The following is a 9,491-nucleotide window of genomic DNA, read 5'->3' on the forward strand; positions in this document are numbered from 1 at the left end:
TCTCTTAGTTCCCGGTCATTAATATTGTGATAGATTCTCTCTTTGTAGCATATCCATAGAAATAGCGTCTCATACAAATGATTAAAAAAGAACTGTGTTAAATAAACAATTAAAAGAAAACAATTTTCATTTTTAAATTTCGTTACTTTGAGCTGCACACTCTTCCCGCCCTTTATATTTCAAATAATACTAAAGAAATACGTCTAAATGACGATAAGACTCAACTTGCAACTCGTAAGGGCAGATTTTGTCGCAATACTTCAACATCAACAGATGGCAACAAAAGACTTACACTGAGTACAACCAGCACAGAATTAGTCATCGGATTCAATAGCTAATCATGCGCATCTGCGTGTAGAGAAGATATCCGTTAAGGTGTCCTAGGGTAAACTGTGATAGTTAGAGCCAGAAACTGGGAAATCTGCATAAGGGCAGCTTGCGTAATTATCTTGATCTAGTTTGATTTTCCGTTATGCTCCTTTGGATGTCACTCCAGTTTACTGAGAGAATCTCCAACCTTTCTGCCACTTTTCCTGCGTTCATTCCTTTAACTGTCCACGGAAAGTAATCTGATTGTAACTTTTTATCGTTCCTGATCGGTTGATGAAAGCTTCCACACACTGTAGATTAAAGCTTACACACACTACTGTAGAAACACTAATTTCACCATTGTCTATAACGACAAGGCATACGCGCTGTAATCAAGTGAGAGACTACATATATCTTATTAACCAAGCGCGAGGGCCGTACTGGGAGAATATTGGCCCGAGGTCTTGCGCTCGGTCGGTACAAAAAAGACCGAGGGCCGCTATTTTTCCGGTACGGTCCCGAGCAAGCTTGGTTATTAAGAGATTTATTGTACGACTGAAGTTCAAAAGGGTCACAAGTGCGGTATCATTCGGGACCATTCGGGACAGTGCCCGGTCCAATACTGAGAGAATATTGACGGGCAATAGACCATTTTGATTGGCTGATTTTAGTTATTGGCTCTCTGACTGCCCGAGTCGTGTAATAAGTAACGATTACACCACGCCTCTCACTGGTGTCAAGTTTTGAAGAAGGTTGTAGTTTGAGTTCGGTGTCGCTTGTTACTATGATTGCAATCAACATGGATAGACTTTCTGCCTTGTTACTGGGGATAAAATACAAGGTAGTTGTCTCTTTAAAGCGTACAGTTGTTGCTACAGTGATAATTTGGTTCGTATGCATCCTTAATTCTGCGATGAACTTTTAGAATTATCTGATCTTATTATGGTGCAGCGATTCCTCTTTGCTTATTGATATCCGTCTTCTGTTATACCTAGATCTTCTTCACTCTTCCACCGTCATCATCAAACGTAGGTACAGACTGTACTTCATCCACATAACCCAATAATTCCTCATGAAACTCCACCAAACGTGTCGCGATACAGGAAGGCAGTGGCCGGCGCACTGTGGCTGCAGTTGGCTTTAGTCGCTTGCTATCCGCCTCACGGAGTAGTGGAGTCTTTGTTTACTTACAGAGAAAATCTTCATTAATTTTGTTTTTAAGGCAATTTACAGGGACATTGGGTAATTTAAACTCAACCTTAAACCCGATTCTTTATCGCTGGAAAATTAGGGAAGTGCGACAAGCAGTGAAGAACATTATCAAAAATAATCCCTGTTTAAGAAATTACGTTTCCCATTCAAAGCTGTCAGGCGCCAAAGGAAAGGAAAGGAAAGGGAAGAGAAATTTATAACAATACTTTAGTAGGAGTTCTACAGCTCATATATGTCTTCACTTGCAAATCACATCTGAAGTGGTATTTATGGATTGCTTTGATTCTGTAGGTTTCTAAGTTGTCACAAACTGAAGCGGTACAAATGATGAACACTGGCGTTCGTTTGTTCCAGCGGATCAGTGTTTTTTAGAACGGAACAATGTGTCTTATGACTAAAAGGTCAGGTTGTTCTATTGTAATGCATTTGGAAATAATCTTCACCAACTTAAGACATGTACATACTTATTTGCCTTACTTTATATTTATAATGTTCGTGGCTACTTTTCTGCCAGCTAAGCAAGTAAAGGCTATTACTGCTGGATTTACGAATTACACTGAAACTTGTCTTTAGAAAAACTAATTCAATTTAAGGGCTATTTAAGACACATCTCCTACTCTGGGATGTTTTCCTTGGCATACTCGCTCTAAGCACAAAAATTCAACTAAAAATGTTCTTTTCGCCTACACCCTTTAGAACAGCAGTGCATAAAGAGACCTTAACATTTAAATATTAAATATAAGAATCTTTCTTGATGTAGCCTGGGGGTGTGCTACGCCCCAACGCTGTAAATTATGGCAGACGGTGAATGGCAAAGTGAAAGACTCACCCTTTTCACAATAAAAACCTGAATACCAGGTACAAATGCAATTACTTTAAATGCTTACAACGCTCCTGCAGGTCTTTAGAAGCGTTTTAGCTTTTAATATTGTACACTTTACTCCCGGGTATTATTCTTCCCGGGGCATAGTATTCTACGCATTTTCTGAATTCGTTGTCTTTGGAAAATTCAAATTTTCCTGTTTCCTTTCGATCCTGCACGCTGAGCCAGTTAGTGCACAAAACATATGCGTGACTTTCACGTGACGTCACAGGCATATCCAATTACAGTGTCCGCCATTACTTTGCCCCTCGGCAGCTAGGAAATGTATGTAAAGTAATGCCATTTTGGTAGTGTTTGTTAATTTTCTAGTTGAAAAGCGCTTTTATAGACCTGTAAATGTCAGTACCAGTATTTTCGAAATATGCTACATCACTGGAGGGTAATATAAAGAATCGTTACATCCAGAAAATTGAAAAAATCTATTATTCTACTATTCCAAATGAAGACTGATCGTGTTTACCGCCAGTAGAGCAGTCGGGCTTGTTCAGTTTCTTGGTTTTGGAAACAAGTCATAATACTGACGACCAGTTTAAGAACTACAGAAGTCTCGAAGCATACATCCAAGTGGCTTCTGGGTCTGAGGCGTCCGTGAAGGGAAGAATTGTTTCTAGTACGACATTAACAGCGTATGAATGTTCCTCTCGTCGATATCTGGCTTATTACAGGAAAAGATAGAAGAATTTTCTCCGCTCATTGCTTAGGCTGTAAAGCAGGTCTAGCAGAATCGTGCTCACACGTTGCCAGTGTTTTATTTTATATCGAAAGTTGGACTCGAATCAACAAAAAGTTGGCTCGTACGCAAGTAAAATGTTCATGGCTTCTTCCAACTTATGTAAGTAATGTTACCTGTGCAAGGGCAAAAGAAATTGATTTCTCTTCTGCTAAAAAGTTAAAAGAAAAACTTGACAATCACACTGAATCTTTTGATGGATACTCCAATCAAACTCGAACTACATATAATAGAGTGCAAACAACGCAGCCATTTAGTTACCCACAAAACACTAGTAATACTAAATAGTGCAATCTGTTGTTTACTATCCTTAAATTAACACTATTTTGTGCTATTTATTAATTTTTATTTTGCAGTTAAATTGTTTGCAATCTAAATGCAGGAGAAATCACTGAATTTTGTATACCAAAACATTTTTGTTGGTGTAAAATAATGTGAAATCACTTACATTGATACTTAGAATTGTATATTTTTGTCATAGAATTAGCCAGAGGTAAGAATTTAAAGACCAATGCTGCAATTTATTTTCATAAGAATATATTGACCATTTCTGAATTTTATAAATAGCATAACATATCTATTGGTGTAAAATAATGTGAAATCATTCACATTGATACATAGAATTGTACAACTTTGTCATAGAATTTACCAGATATATGAATCTAAGCACAAATACTGCACTTCATTTTTAGAGGAAAATACTGCCATTTTTGAAATAATTTTGCAAAATATTGAAAATATTTTGTTCTTGTTTTTCATATTATTTTGACAACATGCAAGATGACTTTTACTATTTAAAACATATTTGATTCAAAAATTGAATAATTTTTGTTTTTGTTGCTTTTTAGTTAAAGCCACATGCAATCACTATGAGCTAGATATTTGCCATCCTTGACATGCATTTACATCACAAATGTTCTCAATTTAAGTGTTAATTTATTTGTTAACAAGACATTTCTCTTTGCTCTTTTAGTTCACTTAATCAGCAGCTAAATAATTTTGTCCATTAGTTAGAATGGTTTTCATTAACCTGTGAAACAAAGTATGATGAGTAGAGTGTAAAGATAAAAAAAAAAACCAGAAATGGAACTATGGTGTATTACCCCAAAGTGTATTTAATGAATTGATGAAAACCATTCCACTAATAGATACCAATAATTAGTTACCATAGTGGCAATGCATATGTTGAAAGTAATCAAGCTGTAAAAAATTGTATTTAGGTATCTGCCCAAAGCGTAGGTCATTAGAAGTGGTTGGTCACTAATATATTACAAAGTTCTTGCACTACCCTTATGAAAATATTTTCCAGGACCCTACAGGATTCTATCAGGATCCCGAACAGGATTCTGTCCAGGATTAGGATCCCCATTTATAAGAGTCTTAGGATCCCACAGGATCTTGACAGGATAATCAAGGTTCCAATATCCTGTCGGATTCTGGGAAAGATTTCCACCAGGGTATTATTTTAGAAAACAATAAAAACTGACTTAAAAACTAGCTAGTCAAATGGTGCTATTGGTGGGCAAAACTTTACAAGGGCTGAACAAACTCTTAGAATATGATCTATTATGAGTACCTGGTTCTCTGTGGGACCATTTAGGTCACAACTCAAGAATTTAGTGGGGAGTGTTCTTTCTAATAGTGTATTTCCTTTGTGGTAAACCTATAACTCGCTCCACAAGGATTCCAACATTGGATATGCTTCTTGAACGCTCTACATCTACTGGGTCTAGTTGAGCTTTTCCTTTGGTGAACGCAGGAATCACTAGCTCTCTTGCTTTAACTCAACACTCTCAGAAATTGTGAATCCTCTATCTGCCATTAGTATCTCCTGGTATCAGTTTTTCTAGGATTCCAAAGTTCTCGTTTAAGAATTTATCCGAAGTTTTTCCTACCCAAGCTTCAGAAACAAAAGAGACAGTTCCTTGGGGTGTCATTCCAATCAGAATCTTAACAGTGTTATGATTCTTGTATAAAGAAAAGGTCTGAGCTCTGGCTATAAGATTTGTTGGTTTCTCAATGAAAACCTCAAAACAATCAATTATTACAGTTACCTTACGACCAAAGGTATATTGAAAACACATTGGCATAGTCTTCCATAGCTGCTCCTTTTCTGGCCAATAAATGAAGTCTGACCACCTCGAGTCCATTGCATGTATCCATGAGGTGAATATCCTTGACACACTTGTTAAGGACACCTCAAAACGGTATGCTAAATCTTGAAATAGTACATTTAACCGTAGCTTCATCAAAGTTATGATAAATTCTTGAAAGCTGTTCAAATTGGTTAAATTAGATCGTCTTGATACGTATGGTGACGTACATGTTCGAATACTACCATTAAGTACTTCAAATGGAGACAACCCGGTTTAAAGGCGAACTTTATATGAATGGAAGAGGTCCTTGTCTGGAGCATGATACACAGAGTTCTTAAATAGACATTTGAATCCTAGTGCCTGAATTCCCCTATTTCTCCTGCCTTCAGAAACTATTTCAAAGTCCTCAGTTGAAGTAGAACGATCAACCATTATGTGGACGACCGTTCGATTTCCCTTCTCTGTCTCGTTTCCGTCAGAATATCCATAGTTTGTACTGCCACAAGCCTCATCAGGGTCTAAGCTTGAAACATCGTCAGTAGATGCGCTAGCAGTGGTAAAATCTATGTTTTGTACAGCCAGACCACTTTGTTCCAGCTCTTTTTTCTAGTTAGCTGCTTCGATTTGTTGACGCTCGATGTTTCTCTTCCTGCGCTCTTTGGCCCTTTCGGCCCTCAAACTCACTTCTTCTTTGACTGTAGGTTGCTTCGCTTGTTCTTTTCCGAGGTTTAGATCTGGAACCCAGTCGATGTGATATCTATCCCAGGAGGCTGCAGCTCTTCCAGTAACAAAATGTAACCCACATACTCGTTCACTGTCGAGGATTCTCTTCGTCTCTGTAATTGCCTCGACTGATCGCTTAAATCTAGCGCCTTCTTCTCTCTCTCGTGAGCTTTTCGTGCTCTTCTCCTTGATTCAATACAATCTTGGGTATTTTATGACAGCCACGACGAATTTTCCGCTTTCAGAAGTACATACAACCACTATTTCGCACTCCGAAATGGCCGACATCCACACGTGCTTTAACTGGCTCCTACTCTACCTGCAGCTTATTGCTCTGTTTGAAGATGCTGGCTCCCCTAGGTATCGTTTAAAAATCTGTGCTCGACCTGGAGCATGCTTTGATACCTTTCGGGGCTGCACGAAAGAGGATGGATTAGATTACGAAGGATTATGCTGGTTCTACTCTCGAGATCGAGGAGGACGGCGCCATATTGGTTTCGGTGCTGGGAGAGCGTTTTGTATCTCTCACGAAACAAAACCGAACTCATCGCTGTTCCTGTCACTCATACTGCTAAGTGGAGATGTTTGTCCAAATCCTGGCCCTCATAATACCCTGGATCTGTGTGGGATTTGTACGAAGTCTGTGAAAAGCAACCAACGTGGAATCTGCTGCGACCTGTGCAATATTTGGTTCCATGTAAGACGACAATGTGTAAACATGCGGCTTGAAAGCTACAGATCTCATGCTGATAATCCTGATTTACAGTGGATATGCAATATTTGTTTGGAGCTACCAACGAACGAGAGCGATGCAAATATTTCTGTTGACGACTCCAACCCAAACATGAATCGTTCAACCGACGAATTCACTGCCATAAATAATAATCTTTACGAACAACCAGGACTAAAATTCGGGCACATCAACGTCAACGGGCTGAGGGGAAAATTATCAGAGATACATTTGTTATTGATTAAAACTAGCCTTGACATTCTCGCTATAACGGAGACCAAGCTGGCAAATGACATCACTGACGAGGAAATTAGTATCGAGGGATATTTCACTATTCGCAACGATCGCGATAGGAATGGCGGCGGCGTGCTATTGTACTATAAGGACTCCCTAGCGGCATACGAGGAGCATAAGATACAAGTCCCAAACACTATCGAAGGTGTTTGGATAAATGTTCAATGCCAATCCCAAACATGGCTATTTGCGTGTGTGTACAGACCGCCAACCGATCTTTCCTTCTATGACACATTTAATTCTATGCTTGAGAAGATCTGGTCTACACGAAAAAATATTGTAATTTTGGGCGACCTAAACTCTGACTTGTCCCCTCAAAGGTATGAAGATGCGGAATCTCATCTTGGTAGACGTCTCCTGCGCATATTAAGATCATATGGAATGAAATGTGTCATAAAAGAACCGACCAGAATTTCTGATGTAGCACAAACATTGATCGATCTGATAATTGTTAGCCACGCAGAGAAAATCACTATGGCTGGTGTGTCTCACTTGGGAATATCTGATCACAGCTTTGTGTATGCAAATCTGCGAATGAGAAAGGAAAAGAGTCCCCTGATGATTAAAATCATAAATAATTACAGATCTTTCAACCAGCAGAAATTTAGAAACGACATCGAAAGCGCCCCTTGGAGTGTATGCGAGATCTTTGACGATATTGATGATCAGGTCTGGGCATGGCAACATCTTTATCAGCGAATAGTATCTGACCATATCCCTACCAGGCAAGTGAAGATGAGGAAAAATAAACTCCCATGGATAACCAACGAAATAAGGAAAGAACAAAACAAGCGCTATCGTCTCCTCAAGCTCTACAAGGCTAATAAAGACACGCATACTTGGTCCCTATACAAAGCCACTCGAAATCGCGTCAAGAGACAAATACGTGACGCGGAAATCACTTATTGGAGAGAGCAGTTTGCAAAAGCTGAGAACAGCAAAAATTTTTGGCAAGTTGTTAGTAAGGCTCAAGGTAAAAGTGCTAGGAAGCCAATACCTCCTGTGCAAGATAGAGTCGGTACCATTCTGACAAACGACTCCGACAAGGCTGAGGAAATGAATAATTACTTTGCGAATATCGGAATAAAGCTTGCTGAAAAATTCCATCACGACTCTGGTTCCTCGATTAACCAACTTACAGCAACTATTAACCCTGTGCCACATGTCCTTGATCAAGTGTCCTTTTCCGAAGAACAAATAAAGCTGAAGTTAACTCACATCAAGCAAAAAACAGGTGGTCCCGACAAAATAATGTCCCGTGATATGGCCGAGGCAGCTGAGTCACTATTTGAAGGCCTTTTTAGTATCTTCAAAAATAGTATACAACGTGGCATTTTCCCCAGTAATTGGAAGATTGGAGAGGTAATCCCAGTATTTAAGAAGGGGACCAAATCAGACTGCGCCAATTACCGACCACTGACTATGCTTAATTTAAATAGCAAAATATTGGAGAGCATTGTTTGTGATTCCTTAGATTATCACCTTGTAACAAACGAACTTATACACTCAAATCAGTGGGGTTTCAAGAAAGGTGTCTCCACCGAATCACTACTCTTGTATCTGACCGAAGCATGGAAAAAGGCAATCGATGATGGCTACAAAGTTGGAGTTTTATTTGTTGACTTCAAGAAGGCGTTCGACACCGTCGACCATACCATCCTAAAAGACAAATTGTCCGATGTAGGTGTGTCTGGTGTGTTCTTCGAGTGGATTGCAAGCTACCTTCATGAAAGATCCCAATATGTTACTGTTAACGGTGTACGATCAAAGCTACAACAAATTGATATCGGTGTTCCACAAGGTTCTTTACTGGGTCCCAGACTCTTCACAATATATGTCAACGATTTACCGAACTCGTCCGAAACTGGGTGCATTCATATGTTTGCAGACGACACCACAATTTATTACCTTGGGAAAGGAGTCGAAGAAATCATTGATGCGTTAAATTTAATATTAAACGACTTCAAAGTGTGGTGCTGTAAAAATCACCTGACTGTTCACACTGGTAAGACCGTGGCAATGTTAATTTCCAGTCAAGTCTTTGTCGGACCAATGAGACCCCTAATGTTCGGAAACTCTCACATTTACTTCACCACCAAATCTACTTGCTTGGGTGTTGAAATTGATTATAAACTGAACTGGAAACCGCAAGTTAAAGCCCTGCACTACAAGTTTGGAGGAAAGCTAAAATTCCTTAAAAAGCTCAAAGCCCTACCATCAGGTGTACTAGAAGAAACATATTTTAAAGGGATTGTCCCAAGCATCACATACTGCATTGCTATTTGGGGGTCCTGTTCACCATCTACATTTAATGAATTGGAACATTTACACTTGAAAGCAGCCAAACTAATCCATAAACTGCCCAGCGAAACTCCTGACTCTGACGTCCTTGACCTAGTTAAATGGAAATCATTAGGCTATATTTACAAACGTAGACTCGCTTCTATAATGTATCAAGTACATTATAATAGTTTACCTGATCAACTTACTGCCCTTTTCACAAAACGCAACATT

The sequence above is a fragment of the Stylophora pistillata genome, chromosome 6, assembly GCF_964205215.1.
Source record: "Stylophora pistillata chromosome 6, jaStyPist1.2, whole genome shotgun sequence".
NCBI classification, from domain to species: domain Eukaryota; kingdom Metazoa; phylum Cnidaria; class Anthozoa; order Scleractinia; family Pocilloporidae; genus Stylophora; species Stylophora pistillata.